Source organism: Lissotriton vulgaris, unplaced genomic scaffold, assembly GCF_964263255.1.
Source record: "Lissotriton vulgaris unplaced genomic scaffold, aLisVul1.2 SCAFFOLD_1057, whole genome shotgun sequence".
In the NCBI taxonomy this organism is placed as follows: domain Eukaryota; kingdom Metazoa; phylum Chordata; class Amphibia; order Caudata; family Salamandridae; genus Lissotriton; species Lissotriton vulgaris.
This window is the reverse complement of record NW_028250023.1, coordinates 74,019-91,623: the sequence shown is the minus strand read 5'-3', so window position 1 is coordinate 91,623 and position 17,605 is coordinate 74,019. Positions and strand designations below refer to the sequence as shown.

The 17,605-nt window shown below is 46.9% G+C and overlaps 1 protein-coding gene and 1 pseudogene across 2 annotated transcripts in view; both read left to right on the top strand.

Moving 5' to 3' along the window:
* The window catches only part of LOC147663417 (uncharacterized), a 455,662-nt gene that overhangs the window by 404,621 nt on the left and 33,436 nt on the right, over positions 1-17,605 (top strand). The window lies entirely within an intron of this gene.
* The window catches only part of LOC147663416 (uncharacterized), a 58,630-nt pseudogene continuing 41,482 nt past the window's right edge, over positions 458-17,605 (top strand). Inside the window, exon 1 of the transcript XR_015305317.1 lies at positions 458-585. The product of XR_015305317.1 is annotated as an uncharacterized LOC147663416 (transcript). The remainder of the gene's footprint in view (positions 586-17,605) is intronic.

The window sequence follows — 17,605 nt, the reverse complement described above, 5'->3', positions numbered from 1 at the left end:
AAAAAAAATCAATGAAAAATGAATAAGCTGACCAGTTTAATTGCACCACTATCACATACTCTCATATATTTAATGAAATATAAACTGTCTCTTCCAGTTGATAACTTTCTGTAAATACTCTTTAGTCCTCTGCATCAGTGTTTTGAAGTCGCACATGTGAAGTGAAACTGTAAATACTTTCTGAAACATCTAAAAACCCAGGCATTTCCTGCCACAAAATGCTTGTTTGTGTATATTCACTCGAGACTGGATGTGATGGTTCTTTAAGTGGCCAGCAGAGGGCGCGCCTCGCCTGCTGATGAAATCCTCTGAGCACATTGTATGCAAGGGAGAAGGGTTTCCTGTTCCAGGGCAGCGGTGGCAGAGACAGTACAAGCAGCAGATGGTGACATCATTTCCGGCTCTCCCTCTGTGTCCAGCCTGCTGCAGGGGAGGAAGGACGCCCTGTCTGTCTATGCAGTTATCTTCATCTTCAGACCCTCACAGCCCCCCACTACCTCTCCCAGACCCCAAATCTGCACCAGCCACACCGCAGCCATAGGAGGAGGAGAGAGCCTGGAAATGTCTGCACAGGTTTCTGCTCAGGTAGGAGATTGTCTGCACCTTGTGCTGTGTTTGTAGAAATAGACGGAATAATCCTGGAGGAAATCTCCTTCAGGAGCCGGGCTCTTCTATCCAGGGACCTCTGGGGGGCTTTCCATTTGGCTCTGGGGGTGTTTGTGGTCATCATTTGTTTTAAGGAGAGGGTCTGTGCACTGCACTCCATCTTACTGCACTGTGAGGAATCTGTGCACTGCATCTTACTGCACTATGAGGAATCTGTGCACGCTGCACTGCATCTTAATGCACTGTGACAGATCATTGCACACATCACTTTACAGCACTATAAGGAATCTGTGTCACTACAATGCATCTTACTATACTGAGGAATTTGTGCCACTGCACTGCATCTTACGGCACTGTGAAAAATGTGTTCACATTGCACTGCATCTTAACTCTCTATGAGAAATCTGTGCACACTCTTTGCTCAGCTTTCGCTGTTAGTTTGTTGACTTGCCCCCTGTGTCAGAAGCATGTCCACCAGCCAGCTGAACGTCAAGGCTCCCCTGCTGCCCGATATCCTGTTGTCCCAGTTTTTATATCTCAGTCTAGGTAAAACCTCAGTCATTGCAATAGTTTTCACCTGCATAGGTTGGCTTATAGCATTATCTGCTGCAGAGGTTGTGTGTCTGCTGCAGGGAATCTGGATGTGTGCATTGACCTTGGGTCTACCAGGTAGGAAGCCTTTGAAGCAGTGGAACGTACAGGTCTGTGTTTTAAGGTACCTCTGCAGGTTGGATGTGTGTGCATCTGAAAAGGGTAGAGTTGTCTTTGCAGGCTGTGTGTGTGTGTGTGTGTGTATGAGGCGTGTCCACAATGTGTCTTTTTCAAGTGTGTTTGTCTTAGCAGATGTTGGCGGGGCTGTCACTCTTCTTGCCCTTCCCTCTCTGTACCAAAATGTTTATGATCACTTGCTGTAAGAGGGTCTGCTCTGTGCAGAATAGTCCGGTACTACTCGGCACACTGTAGACGTCTGAGCAAAGTCACATGTGAAGTTCTATTTCTTCCCCATAGTTTGGAAGAATTTGGCAGCTTTGAGTGAGACTTCAGCACGACTTCCAAAGATGTGACTGCCACAGGCACCAAGGGTTACTTGTATGACAATGCTACAAGGGGTTGGTTCACGCTCTCATCAACAGTGTGTTGATGAGGATTGTGCTATGATATGAAGCCTACATGAAGGATTCCAAGAGACTCTTGAAGTCATTCTGCTCTAGTTGTCACTTTAGCAGGAAGGGGAGAACAAGATGAGCGAGCAGAAAAAGCAAGAAGAGGCCAGAGAAGAGAAATAAGAGGGATACCCCCTCACAGCAGCAGGTCACGCAAGAAAATTGTCTGCCCAGTGCCAAGCAGCCGATGTCCATTAAGAGTTGTGAAAACACCCCAGGACATCGGCTGAAGCTCCAGCAACCTTTTGTTTTTTAGCTCTCATGTGTGGGTAATGTAGGGCACAACTGGAATTGGGAGTATTTTGCCACAAATCGGAGTGGGCCGGTGAGAAGGGTGGGTCGCTTCAGTGATTAATTTGTAAAAGAAATTAGTGCCGGGGCTCTCGTCAAAAGGCAGCTGGCAGCAGCCCATTTCTCCTGTTAACACCACCTACAATAGGACCAACTACTAATCATGAAAGTGTGTGGAGGGTGGCTTAACAGGCAGAGGTGCCTTCAGGCCGAGGAACCAGGTTCGAGTCTGGGGTGGGCTCAACATCCTGTGATTGTGTGCAATCACTTAATCTCCCCTTAAATAAATGTGTCCTTAGCCGCTGCTTATGAAAAGCGCTGGGGGTGATTAAGTGCTGATGCTGATCACTGGAAACCACCAACTCAAATTTAGCACGGAGTACCCTTGCCTCGTGGAAGCTGTAAAATCTGACATCTACAGGTAGCAGCAAAAAAAGTTAGTGCGTGCCACTTTCTGCTCACATTTTTATACCATCATTAATAACCCTGAAATAAGTAAATGAGACAGGCAGCTATGCATGTAGGGTGCTCAGAGTATGAACTAATTTTCTATCCACAACAAAACAAAACTATTGATGACATCAGGAAATGCAGGGTTGACACGAGGATATTCAATAGGGAGTAAACAACAACAGACAGGCAGAGGCAGAGGGGACACCCATACATGCCTCTCCCACCGAGATTTCATGATTCAGAGCTTTCCCAGTGCCAAGCAGCTGGCCGGGAGCTCGGGGTAGTCCATTTCCGCACGGGGTCATTCCTAAATCTCCCCACCCCTTTTACAGGTGGTGCCGAACATCTCCATGGGGAGCTGATGTCATGTGTCACACAGACCATCCCCGCCCACTGCGATACCAAGCCAAGCCTAAAGGCTGTGTTGTGACTGACTTATACAGAAATGCACATAAATCCAAACAAGTTGGGAGACAGTTTTGTTGTATTATGTACACAGAGGGAGAGAATTGCCTGATATAAAATTGGAACTGCAAAAGAGAGTTGTAACAGGTAGAATATGCTTTGAAAAAGACATCTACACGGAGTGAAGCAATTAAAAAAAACAGCTATAACAACCTAGTGCAAGTGTGCATGCCAACTTAAATAAATGTGGAAAAATACTACCTTTAGCGTTTTTTTTTCTTGCGTCAAAAATAAATGTGGATAAATACAGATAAAATGACCAAAAAATAAATATGGATAAATACAGACGGAAATGTGGAAAAAATAAATACCATAAAACCGGGAGCCCTATTTATAAATTACCAAGGGCCAGATCTAGGAAGCCTAATGACGGTCGGTAACAGCCGAAATTACCGAATTTCGTCCATTACCGACCGGTATTAGGCTTTTCAGATGTAGGAGGCCAAAATGAAGGATTCGGTAATTTACCGAATCAGTATTTTAAGGAATCGGTAAATTACCGAATGTGGAATACCGAATACCGAATGTGGACAAGTGTGGCTCACTGGTTAGAGGAGGCAGACCCTGATGCAGAGGTCAGACCCGGGACCAGGGTTCAATTCCCGACGCGGCAGGGTCTTGAGCTCAAAATGTCCACGGACTTGATAATTCTCGCCTCGTTGCCTACTCGAATCATGGGTTCACACTCTGCAACTCTGGGCAATAGCTTGCTTAATCTCCACTACGGCCCTACCGCGATGGGATGCCTGGTCTTCACCTTGGGGATGCCCAGTAGGGGTTATCTCGCAGTGAAAGCCAGGACGGGTTCCCAAAGCAAGCGCTAAGAGACCCTTTTGGTGATTTGGCGCTATATAAATCCAAATTAACATAACATAACATTAAGGCACCGATTCGGTAATTTACCGAATCCTTAATGTAGGAAGCACTCAAGTGAGTGCTTTTCTCAGTTAAGGATTCGTTATTTACCACCAACTACAAGTTGGTGGTAAATAACGAAAACCGTTAAAAAAGCAATTTTGTGCTTTTTTTAACAGTGCCATGTGGCAGACATACATGCCCTTATGGCATGTATGTGTGCCACATCTGCACCCATGCACTATTCAGGGGTGCAATAAGGTGTCAATGTGACACCCTGCCACCCTTGTAAGTCTTCCCCCTATTACCGATTCGGTATTTACCAAATCAGTAATTCCCATTCATTCCTATGGGCCTCCAGGCCCATAGGAATGAATAGGAATTACCGATTCGGTAAATACCGAATCGGTAAATACCGAATGCTACCGATTCGGTAAATTTTACAGAATCATTAGCTACATACCATTTACCGATTCTAAAATAACGAATTGGTAAAATTCGGTATTTTAGAATCGGTAAATAGTATTTACCTACATCTGGCCCCAAATGTTGAATTATATTTTAGGAGCTAAAAATGTGATTTAAGTGTGACTGGAATGTGAGTCTTCAATTGTTATAGGTGTAATGTGCTGTTTAGTGGTACCAATACGTGAAACCAACTTTATAGCTATGGATCTGGGATTTAATCCCAATCACTGAATGGTGTAAATGAACCAAAGGGAGGAATCAATGTATTTTTCGGGTTACCAATCTCAGCTCAAGTGAGATAGTTAAGAGGTCCCAGGTTCCAACCGTCCTCCTTTATAAATGTGTTTATGCACATTCTGCACAGATCTGTGTTACCTTTGTATCAAACATACCAATCCCAATAAATTCTGTTGGAGGTGGCCCTTTAGAGTGCTTTCCCTTTTTTTTGCTTTTGTCCCTCCTTGTTTTCCGCTGATCTATGTACTAGTCTAAGGACTTTGATCGCTTTTTACACTGCCATTCAGTGCCAAAGTGATGTGCTAGTCATATACATACTGGTGATTAGTGTATACATGATTGGCTAAGTTAGCTGTAAGTACCTTGTCTAGAGGTAAGACATATACCTAGGGCACCTCCTGCTGGGGCCAGCAGAACTGGTTGTGCCACCCACGGAGGTAGTTCTTCAAATGTGCCACAGCTTTGCCATGACGGCGCCTGTGTGTGCAGGCTACTGTCACTAGACTTGGCATTTAAGAAGACACTTGCCATGGTTCTGCATGTCTTTTGTCATATCTGAGTTCTACTAAGAACAGAATGTGGGTGGGGTCCAAGGGGAAGTGTTATTTTTAAAGACCTACATGTATCTTGTCCCCCAACTAGCCAATATAATAACACACGAAAGATACCAAGGGTCTTTAAAGAATCTTGTAATTAGCACTCAAATGTAGTGTCTAGGGAAAGAACAAAGATGGAACCGTAGGAGAGAACAGACAAATACCCATCAGCCCACCCATTGGCGGATCTTCGTCATCTGGGTTTTTTAAGAGGAGACTGGTATCCGCTGGGCACCTCAATAAGAATGTTTTGAGAGGTGTTAGTCACGGATCCTCCAGTTAGATTGACAGCCAGTAGATAGAAGTAGTGAGCTGAGGGTACAGGTTGCAGTGTTTTTAACAAGTGAAACAAAGGAAAAAAGTGATTTTATAAAAATACCGGTCGTGACGTCTAAAGGTTCTTTATTAGATGTGACCATCACAACGGCATGGTTAAAAACAGAGTGAAGATAGTATGAAATAATTACTATCCAACAAAGATATTAGGTGGTCGACATGTTTCAGCCCCTACGGGCTTTCATCAGGACCTATGCTGTACACTACTGCAACAGTGAATGATAACAGAAGAACAAATATGTAGACCTACCAGTCCGTTTCAACTTTTAGACAGTCTCATATTAAAGTGACTTGAAATCTCCTACGGAAGGGAAGACACAAAAGAAAATACAAACAACAACGCAGATATCAAAATTACAGAACATCTGATTTGTTTAAGTAAATGTGCCCAGACATATTTTATATTGCACTCACCCGTATTTGAAGGGGAGAAAACCTCACCTCGCCTGGCACTCGCTCAGGACACTGAGGCCACGCTCTAAGCCAGGATAAAAAACATAAAAATTTACAAGGAAAATTTTATATGTAAGTACCTTGCCTGAATGTGCAAGGATGTTCCTACAGTGACTTACAACAAAGAGGGGGTTGTGATCAATGGCAGAATTACATAATTTCAATTCCGATAGTGGCAATCCTCTGTGGTGTGAAAAAGGGTTTTCAAGCGCTTTTGATAAATAGAAAACAAACTATATTTTTCAAACACCAAACAGTGTATCAAAAATAGCATGAAAAGACACCCATTGCTTAAATAGTATATTACATTTTTCAATTTCCATTATCAATTTTTAATTTATGATATTAAATCAGGTGGTGAGTCCAAAACAGGAATGTGCTCCGACTTCTTCAGAGCGCATTGATCAAGCGATAAAGAAGGTTTCTGACAAATATTCAGAATTGGAAATCAGGGTGTCATATGATACCAACAAAGAGAAAGAGAATAGACACACAGAATGTCTCATACTCAACATAAGGACAAAAAATTATTATCAAATAGTGGCACGAAGAGAGCAAGCTCACACTCACCTTTCCGTCGTTACCTCGGGCTTGTAACTGAGCCGGTGAGAAAACCTGTCTCTTCGGGTTAAGACGGCCCTCAGCGGACCAGAATGGGAGCATTGTATATTACTTCAAGTATGCCCTAATAGGTTCCAGTCTTCAGCCGGAAACTGGAAACAGTTACGCATGTCCGGTAAAAGCAGACACTGCGCAGCTGTTCCGTCTACACCAAATGCGGACCTATATGAAAGCTCTGATCGTTTCCGCTGGAGCACAATGATTGGTTATTTTAACCGGAAATGCTTGAAGTGAAATGATGCACAGGAAACGATAACGCGTGTTGCGTTATAGCAAACACTGCGCAGGTATTACGTCTTAAATCCCTGCGGACCTGTATGTAAGCTTTGTGAGTTTCCGCTAGAGTGCAATGGTTGGTTAGTTTCACGAGGCTGGGAAAACGGAAGCCTCATGATGCACAATTGGCGTACACTGATTGGCTGTTTTAACGGGACCCGGAAACCGGAAAAGTACTCAACTCTGTTTCACGGTCTGTAAGCTATCAGGAACGAGCCTCAAATATATAGAATTAGTGATAGCCAATGGTGACTTCAGGGTCAGATGCTCGTTGTAAGATCGAAAAACACCTGGCATTATTACGTTTTGTCGACCCTCAATGCATAGAGACACTGTGTCTTCCGGAGCATATCTGAATGCTCTCGTGCAACAGAAAGCGAAATCCCTTTTTATGCGCAATGTAGCGCAACATCATTACAACGGTATAAGCAATCGAACGTACTGAAGTTATTTTGATTTAATAAAGAAGGGAGAAGAAACCATAATCATGAACAACAAGCATTCTGTTATGCTGAGAAAGCGGTCAGAGTGTCAGTCAGTATCAGATATCAGTCATGTACAAAAACATTATGTTACGCTGTGAGAGCGTCCAAGGTGTCAGTTAGTACTTAACAAACTGTGTGCACTCACTAATAGATGGGGATCTTATAAAAAAACTCGTGCTCATCAAGAGATTTCTATAGGAGCAGACGTCAGATGGAGGAGAACCGTCTGTATAAGTGTAGGCTCTCCAATCGCCAGTAGCGGCCGCATCTACTGATCTCCAGATGGAGAAAAGGTAATAAGATAGTAATGACTCCTTTACAAAATGTTCTTAAAGATGAATCCACGGTATCTCATCATTTAACCCCATGGTATCACATTTGAGTTTAAAAATCCATTTCTGTTCTTTTGTGAACAGAAAATGGGAGATGTCACTCACATGTGGGGGTATAAATGGTTGCTTAAGTACGAGCCATTCAAGATAGTGTGTTTGTTACAGTAGGGCCTGCTCCTCATATTGGATTGGCTTGAGGGATCTGTGGAAAGGCTATTGAGCTAGACTTCCTGCATGCAGAAGAGTGTCAGTATAGTGTTTGGTATCGATGAGTTCGTAATGGCGATCCTGCTCCGTTGGTGCGAGTGAATTTGACATTATGATGTTGGAAATACCACTTTGGGGAAGTGGGAATCTTTGTACTCATGGCTCTTTATGCCTATCCACCTGTCTCCAATTCACAGCTGGCTGCTGGGGCGATGGCTACATCTGTGCAATTTCTGATAAGACAGCTATAAACTAGGGACTCAGGGTATACTGTAGACCTCTCACTATGAGGGGCCTTCCTGTGTTGGTTAAGAGGGGGTGGAATTGGCACCTGCATTCCAAGTGGCAGGGTTGTGGCCCCTCTAAAGATACTGTTGAAGCCTCCCAGGGTAGGATGTCAGACATGACAACATTTAGAGAGGGCCTGTGCATTACAAAGGTGGCCTCATCTTCATAGGTCATTGTGGGTATAACCACTGGGGATGTGCCTTTAGGAGTTAAAGACGCTTTGGGGATTGGAAACATACTACGCTGGTTCGATGCTGGGACATTAACAAGAAGAACCATTGGGGCGGGGGGCTGCAACTGGATTATCTGCAAACTTGTGGTGGCCTGGGGCTTGTTGTGCTTTAGGAAGGGGACTATCACTTGGTGGATTTTGCCTGGATGTTGCTGGCCTGCAGCTAATTGCCAACTGTTTTGGCCCGGGTCTCCAAGCACTCTCCAAGTTCTGGTTGACTGGCCTCCAGTCAACGAGTTCCCATGTTTGTTATTCGGTTACTCTTCGTGGGATTTTACCTACACATTTTGTACAAGGTCGTCTAGAATGAATAACTTGGTAAACTGTTTTCTTTGCTCGTTTTGCAACAGCGCCTAATATTTAGCCATAACATGGTGGCATCTCCAGCACAATAGTTTTATCCTATAAATGGTGTTCCGTCCCCTTGGATGCAGAGAGGAGAATTCCGGCAGAGAGGACTGTTCTGGAATTACAGTAGTGCCTGACATGCAACCCTGCGTAAACTAAGTTTACACTCATCATGCAGACCACCTTATTGCTTGCACCAGGTATGGGGACTTAGGCCAATCCCAGAGATCGCAAATATATCCCTATGCTCACCAAATAAGGGTACAACTAGACAGATATATAATTTGCAATGGGTGGGATGTTTGTCCTATACAGTCTGGTAGTAATTCAAATTACTTTAGTTTTTTTAGTTTTACATTTTTTTATTTGGTTTTTACATTTCCACACATTGAGTGTACCAACAACAGAAATTTTTTCATCTTGGAATTACATTGATCTTTGTCTAATAGTCATCGAGAAACCACATCAAAAAATCACTTGTACATGTTTTAACATTGCAGACACGGCATGATAGTCGTCTCGAGGATTATCTCATGACCGACCTCTGATGAGGTGAAAGGACGTGTATGAGCCCTCGGCTGTGCACTTCAGTTTTTGAGTCAGAGATCTTCGTCTGCCCCTTCTGTGTTCCCTTATGGTGCGTTCTCGCTCGTTGTTGGATTAGCATGTTTCCATTGAGATTTCATCGGATTCTGGATCGTCAGTCTGGGGAAAAAACCATAAACCATGGGGGTGAACTGGGGGGATCTGGTGCGGAGTTACTGGTGGAAGGTGATGGTTGTGGTTACTGTCCATAGTACTATGTCAGCCACCTGGGGGGGGGCCGTGTAGAGCATGTTGTATGTGTTCTATGGGGGTCTGTGACCGTCAAATAGTATTTCCCGTATTATGTGTCGATGTCTGGTCATGTATTATCGCCTACCTGCCTCTTAGGAGATACTTGTGGAGTCTGCGCAGGGGATGGTGTCAATGAGGATGGTTACGTTGTTTCGTGAATAAATCGGTGCATCAGTTGTGCCCATTCTAGGGAAATGGGGTGTTTATGTATTCCCCTCACTTCCTCCTCCCGTAGCACATCCTCCTCCGCTGCTCCCCATTTCTTCATGGCCCCTATCCAGGCAGCCTCAGGGGGCCCTTCCGGGGCACACCAGCGCATGGCTATCCCTCTTTTTACTAGGAGAATGGCTAAAGAAGCAGAGTGGTATTGCACCTTCTCGGTTTTCCGCCTGCGGAACATGCAGAGGGCACTGGCTTCCCATGAGGAGAGGGTCAGATTGTTTCTTGTCTCCCGAAGTGTGTGGTGCACACGGTCCCAGTAGTGGTGAATAATTGGGCAATCCCAGAACATATGTTTAAAGTTTTATTATGTTATTATTATGTTTGCACTTGTAAAGCGCGCTGCTACCCGGAGGTTTCCTGGCGCTGTGCAACGCTGGGGAACCCGTCCTGGCTTTCCCTGTGGGATGGTCCCTGCTGGGAGTCCCCAGGGTGGAGCCAGGCATCCCCGGCGTTGGGGGGGGCCGTTGTGGAGATTAGGCAAGCTTATGCCCAGAGTTGCCGAGTGCGACCCCCAGATTAGAGTAGACACCGAAGCGAGTCCGCTGACCCAAGTCCACGACCCTGCCGCGTCGGGAATTGAACCCTGGTCCCGGCCGACTTCTGCTCTCTGGTCTGCCGCCTCTAACTGGTGAGCCACACCACGACACTCTTCTTTGGGAGTCTGGCATTGAGGGCAGGCAAAGTATGTGTCAGGGTAGAAGCGTTGAAGACGCTTTGGGGTGAGGTATGCCCTATGAAGTATATTGAATTGGATGTTCCTGAAGCATGCATTTCTGGAGACTTTCTTGGGGTACTCTAGGGCTTTTTCCAATTCTTTATGACCAATTTTATCCTCCCATGTATGTCGTAATGTGTTCAGTGGGCGGAGGGTCAGTTCCCGAACAGCTTTGTATAGCCAGGTCACTAAGTGTCTGCCCACCCCCATATGAAGTATGGCATGTATTACTGGGTGCGTAGGGGGTTCTCCCGCATGTGGATCCCAAAATGGGCGACTATTGTCTATTAGCTGCCGATGCAGAAGGAACTGCCCTGGGGGAAGGTCATATAGTTCTGTCAAGCTGGCGTATGTCATTAGCTGTCCATCTTCAAACAGGGATTCCATTTCTGTGATAGAGGAATTGGTCCATACTTGTAGGGCACCGGTAGTGTAATTTTGTCAGTACGGGGGAATCCTACCAACGGGAATAAAGGTGAGTACGCGGGTTTCCCTTTGGACATGTAATGTATTTTCAGCATACATGAGCGTGCTATTGTCACCTGCAAGGGGTAAGTACGGAGAGGTTTGGTGCCCGGGAGAAGCAGTCTCCGTATGGCTGGGAGGGGTATCCGTCCCTGCTCTGTGATTGTCTCTCCAGTGTATCGTTCTGCTGTCCAGTATGACAAGCATTGAAGCTGCGCTGCCAGGAAGTATGCTTCAAATGATGGGGCGCCTAGCCCTCTTTGGGTTGTGGGGAGGATCATGTCTAGCTCTCTGTAGAAAGAGCGTGGGGTATCACTGGAAAGTTGGTGAAATGATAAAGGAGCCTCGGGACCATTATCATCTTTGCAAGGGCCACTCGACCAATGGGGGCGAGAGGTAGTGTCTTCCAGAAATGTGCGTAGCCCAGCTACTACCTTACGGTGATTCCCATCGTTCAGGTCTGTGGGAGAGTGAAAAAGTTGTACACATAGGTATCTAGGAGCTGAAGTGCTCCAGGTGAGGGTGTGGGCTCCTATCGATATGTCCCGCGGGCCAAATGCGGGCTCAATGGGAATATCGTGTACTTGGCCCAATTACCCTTGAGGCCTGATGCTATCGCGAAGTCACTCTGTGCCGACCAAATAGGGGTAAGGTCACTATTAATATCTCTGACATAGATCAGGAGACCATCGGCATATAGTGACACACAATGCATTGTGTCCGCTATTGGTATTCTCCATGCCTCGCTTTCCTGTCGCAACCTTATTGTCAGGGTTTCTACTGCTATGGCGAAGAGAAGGGGGGATAGGGGGCGTCCTTGCCTGGTTCCTCTTTCTACTGGGTAGGGAGCAGAGATGTATTAACCTATCCTCACTCAGGATGTTAGGCCCTTTTTAGAGAAGTTTCATGTATTCCATCATTATGGGGCCCACCCTAATACTACGAAGAACGGCAAATAGATACTGCCATAAAAGAGTATCAAAGGCTTTTTCGAGGTCTAAAATCAGGCATGCTGCTTTTGGGAAATGGAAGTTCGCCCTGTCTTGGATGTGGAATAGTCTACATATGTTTAGCGAGGTGTTACGCCTTGGTATGAATCCATTTTGATCAGGGTGAATCAGTGGCGCTAGGTTCTGGGTGTATCGGTCCGCCAGAAGTTTCCCTAATATTTTACAGTCTGCGTTCAGCAGCGTTATTGGTCTGTATGAGGCAGGTAGGGTGGGGTCCTTATGGAGTTTGGGGAATGTCGCTAGGATGGATTCTTGGAGTGAACCTGGGAGCTCCTTTCTATTTAGTGCGTCTTCATACATGGAGACTGCCCTGGGGATAAGGTGAGCGGAGAATGTGCTGTAATATTCATGCGGGAAGCTGTCCATTCCCTGGGCTTTGTTACGTGCTGGCTCTCTGATGGCGTGAGTGATCTCTGGGGCTTTTATCTTGGTCTCCAACTATTTTCTGTCAGCTCGTGATATGTGCGTTTCTAAGAAATTAAGTGATTACCCAGTGATTTGTTTGTGTTGGGGCTTGATAAATACCCGAGTAGTAATCATAGAAAATGTGTAGGATCTCTATTTGTGAATGTCTCGAGGTCCCTGTATTGTCTAGAAGCTCCGTGACCGGTTTAGTAGCCATGTCCTGTTTGGCCAGCCACGCTAACAGTGGGCCCGCTTTGTTCCCCTCTTTGTGTACTCTGGCGGCGTAGGCACGGAAATCGTATTTGTGCAGGTCTTTCAGTGCTTCTGCATGGGAGGTTTTGGCTGATGCTATGTGGTCGGGGGCTCCGGTCGCTTTGTTTTGTTAGTGCTGCTAGCGTCTCCTCCGAATCTCTTAGTGTTCTTTCGAGTGTTTTACGCACTCCCACTATGTGCTTTATGCAGTGTCCCCTTGCAGCGACTTTAAATGCGTCCCATTCTGTAAGTCTAGATTCCGCTGTGCCAGAGTTGAGGGCAAAGTGGTCCTGGATGTATTCTCCGTGCTCCTGCTGAAACACCTGATCTGTGAAACAGTCCTCCGGAAGTCCCCAGGTGGGCATGGTTGGGTGTGGGGGCCTCCACCTGAGGGTCAGCATGTGGGCATCATGGTCTGAGAGTACTCTACCCAGATAATCGGACTGTTGTTCTCCCGGGAGCATGGGTATGGAGCAGAGGAATCTATCCAGGCGTCCATGTAAGTTGTGTGGGGCAGAATGGAAGGAGTACAGTCTAATGCCTGGATTTCTTTCTCGCCACGGGTCTACTAGTTGCCAGTGTTTCACCCAGGTTTGATATTGGGTTGTCTGTTTCTTTGCCGGGTAGTACGGGTGTGGGGGATGGGGCCGATCGAGGTGGATATCCAGAACCCAATTATAGTCACCCCCTAGGAGCCAAGGGACTGAGGTGTGTTGAGCTCTCCCGTTAGGCGCTTCCAGTATTGATCTTGGTCTACATTGGGAGCATATATGCTGCCCAATAGGAAGGACTGGCCCTCCAGTATTCCCGCCATTAGGGTGTATCGACAGTCTTTATCTATGACTCGTGTCTGTTCCTTAAAGCGGATCCCGGGCCTAATCCAAATGAGTGTACCCCTGGCGAAAGTGGAGTATTCTATGTAAACGGCCCATTTCGATTGCTGATATGTGTCTCCTGTAGGAGCACTATCTGCACTTGTTGCCGCTTTCTATAGGCATAGACGGCATAGCGCTTGTTAGCAGTGTGCATGCCTCTGATGTTTAATGTGATACTTTTATCTGTGCCGGGAACTTTATTGGCCATTGCACTCAATGAGTATGGACAATTCGTGTTTGTGTGTTAGCCCGCCATCTCTTTGTGAGACCCTCCCCCACCAGCTGACACGTGTCCACTTGTGAAGTGCAATCTCACCAGTTTGCTCCGCTGAGGGTATTGGGTGAACCTGAAACAAGGGATAGGGAAACTTGGATAGCTGGGGGATTTCCCAACTGAGGGGACATATTGCCAGGGACGGTACGTCCAAACTGTACTTCATGTACTGTCTTCGCTCTTTGCAGAAGGGTGGTCACTTGGAGGCACCTGTCTTTGGCGTCCCGACTGCCCGCTGGATGATGCTGAGTCTATATTGCAGGGAGTGCCTCGTGTATCGATGATTGCGTGTCGTGACCTAGTCCAGCTTGTCCTGCTGTGTCACTTCTAGGATCCGGACTTATCATCCCAAGCGCTCATGATCTCGTTTTTTAGGTGCAGGGGCTAAGGTCGGCTTGTGTAGCACGTTGTTATGGTGGCTCTTCCGTCACCTCTGGACATATATCTGCGTATCTGCTGTTTGTGGAGTGACAATGGGGGGTGTGACTGAGCCATCCCGGGAAGAGCGGGCGACACTTATTTCTTCTTCGGAGGTGAACGGGTGAGGGGCTTTTTCCGCATCTGAGTTGTCTTCTTTCGATCTCCCCGCTGCTGCTGCTTGCAGTGCTCTCCTACATTCTGCTATTATTTGTTCCAGGTCAGGGGAGCGCTGGGTGAGGGTATATGTGTGTGAGCTCAGCTGTGTAAGGGTGACTTTCCTGTGTTGACGTCTGTGGCTGCTCACAGGTCTGTGGTTGCTGCGAGCGTCAGGTCCTGAGAGCCATTGTTCCACCCAGTCACTGGCTTCCGCTGGGTCAGTGAAGAAATGAGCAGCTCCATCATGCAGGATTTTCAAGCGGGCCGGGAAGAGGAGAGTGCATTGTACGTTTCTCTGCCATAAAATACGCTTGACTGCCAAGAAGGTGGCTCTTTGCTGTTGAACGGCGCAAGAGTAGTCTGGGAATAGCATTACGTGTTTATCCTCCACTTGAAGTGGTCCCTTCTGTCTGGCCGCTCTGAGGATAGTGTCTCTGTCTTGATAGTGAAGCAATTTCAGGAGGAAGGGCCGGAGTGGCGAGCCTGGTGGTGGTTTAAGTGCCGGCACTCAATGTGCCCTATCCTTGGAAAAATATGGAAGCAGATCCGCCGTCCAGGTGAATGTCTTCATCCATGTTTCCATGTGGCTAACAGGGTTAGCCCCTTATGCTCCCTCTGGCAGGTTTAAAATGCGGATATTGCTCCTTCGAGAGCGGCCTTCCATATCGTCCATTTTGCTTTCTAGGGACCGTACCTTTAGTTGCTGCTCTTGTATGGCGACTTGATGGGTCCCCTGCCGATGGTGAGTGCAGTACAGGCGGCCGCGTCCTCAACTACTGGTCACTTCCGTGGCCTTAGTACTATTGACTGTTTGCTTAAACGCACAGCACTCCTGTGGTCACCTTATTACAATGTCTGTCTCTCTGGGGCCCTCCGAAGCATGCCTCGAGGCCTGGCGCCGGACGGGAGGAGGGGTCAACGACTGTGGCGGGCCTTAGTATAGCCTCTGCTAATATCCGGTGGGTCGGCGGCAGACTTTGGCAGCAGGTTTGTAGCTCGCTTCATGGGCGGCCGCGAGCGCTGGGTGATGAAGCTGTCCTGCTAACAATTGCCCTCTTGTGGGCTTGCGGCTCTGAAGTTAATGGCCGCCCGCCTGGCCGTCCACCCCAGCCCCAGAGGGATTGGTGAGATGGGGCCCCGGCGGGAAAGGGATGCAGATTGGTGCGGCGAGGGGCACCAGGTCTAGACAGCTGTGTTCGGTTCCCTCAGGATGGCGCGAGCCACCTCCCTGTCAATACCTCCACGCCTAGGCCTCTCCCCCCTGCACTCCGATTCATGGTGCCGAATTGGGGGGACCACAGCTCCGAGACGGGGGCAGACGACGATCAGGGTGATCCGCGGTGTGGGGCTGTGTAGGTATAGCGGCTGATGTGTGGATCCTCAGTGTCGATGATCGTCCCCCTAGCGCGGTGGGTGTTGAATTGCCTCTCGTTGCGCACTGTGTATCAGAACCTGACCTTCTGTCCAAAGTGTCAGGACAAGGTAATCCAAAATCCACGGGAGCGAAGATGTCGTCTTTTCACTCCAATACTGCACAGCGACCACAGAGAATAACTGGGGATTCCACTACCCGCAAGGAGTAGAGCGACAAGGAAGGACCACCTGGGCGATCTTTCAGGAGAGGTGGGTCTAGGAAGAGCAATCCTGCAGAGGGACGAGAGAATTGAAAGAAAGGTAATTAATCAAAGGCATACGTTTGTGCAGCATAAATGTTATCTCACTTAGTATGCAAACCCAGATTTACCATCATCTGGCGAAGAAGAGCTTTGAATACCAATGCCTATACATCTTAGACAATGTGGGACATAGTCCGTACTCCTTGTATGAGGGCAATGTTTACAAAGAGTAAATTGCCTTGAGCAAGTGCAAAGGTTCTTAACAGAATGGAAGTAAAAAGTGATCTTCCAAGATTTTTCAAGAAAAAGGGGGTTGCAGAATTGCTGAGCAGGGTGTAATTAGGGATTAATAATGATGATGAAGCATGACACCAAGGGCCCTTTTGGTGTGTGAGGGGTATTTTAACAAATACTGTGTATGCCTGATATACTCTGGCTCACAGGAAACCTTCTAGAGGTGGACCTTGTTCTTTATTTATACCATTAACTGGAGAAGGGTGCGCCCACCTGAGTGCTTTCTAGCACTACCTCTTCACTCCCCCTTTTGATTCTTTGTAATTAGGGATTGTCTTGCCAAAAATAATTATAGAAATCCACTTCGGCTCAAAAGGACTTGCTGTAATCCAATATGAATAAAGCATCCAACTTCCCATAGATTTTGGATGAAAAAAAAAAAAAAAAAGAATTTTACAAACCTTCAAGAGTAGCAAGAAATACTTTATATGAGGATGACTTAATCCTTTACAAAAACATGAAAGTCCTCATAATATCCCACACAAATATTATGCTTGATTCAACAAAATAAATAAAAATAAATGCATGCAAACAATAAAAAAAGAAAGTACTTGAGCCTCAGGAGTGTTTCCAAAACACTCTGCATTAAGTGAAGAAATTCGCGAATGAAGAAAACAATTCGCGAGTGAAAAAAACAATTCACAAAGTGAGGAGAACAATCCCTTAAAAAAAAAAGGCAGCACAATGCGTCCAGCGTCAGCACGAAGGAGAAAGGGAAAGGCAACACTCGCCTTGCGTCCGAGGCGGCTGGAGGCGGAGTTTGGAAAGCAGCGTCGTGTTCAAGAAAACAATCGCGTCATGCCGAACGTGAGCAGGCAACAGAACGCGATCAGAAAGGGAAAAATAATTAGCGTTTCACGAAGGTGGCAAATCCAAAAGGGAAGTTTTGAGGAAGCGCTGGGAAGCCAGAACTCGAGCCAAGGAGGGAACAAATATGAAGCAGGTCCAGAACAGCAGTTTCCAGCAGCGAAGTCTCCCGTCTTCACTCGATCACTCGAACAGGAAAGGGGAGTGGTCCCATGCAGAAAGAGAAGCCAAGCAATCAATGTTGTAAGCTGACTGCCTACATGCAGGAATGGGTCAGCTGATCGCCGCTAGGCAATCTGGGAAGGCATACAAGGTAAGGATTCTTCACAAGGCATTCTGGGATTAGTAGTTCTTTGATCTACCAGGGAAGAAAAGGGTGCAAGAGGCTCGATGGCTGACACTGTGAGCTCCAGCGCCGAGTGGGAAGGGCGATCGCTGCTGCGCAGAGCTGGTTGCAGGCAAGTTGAACTCCTTACCGTGGGTGGCCAATGACCGCCACCGGCCGGGTCTCAGGTACGGGGCCCAGGTACGGGGCCTTCTCTTGC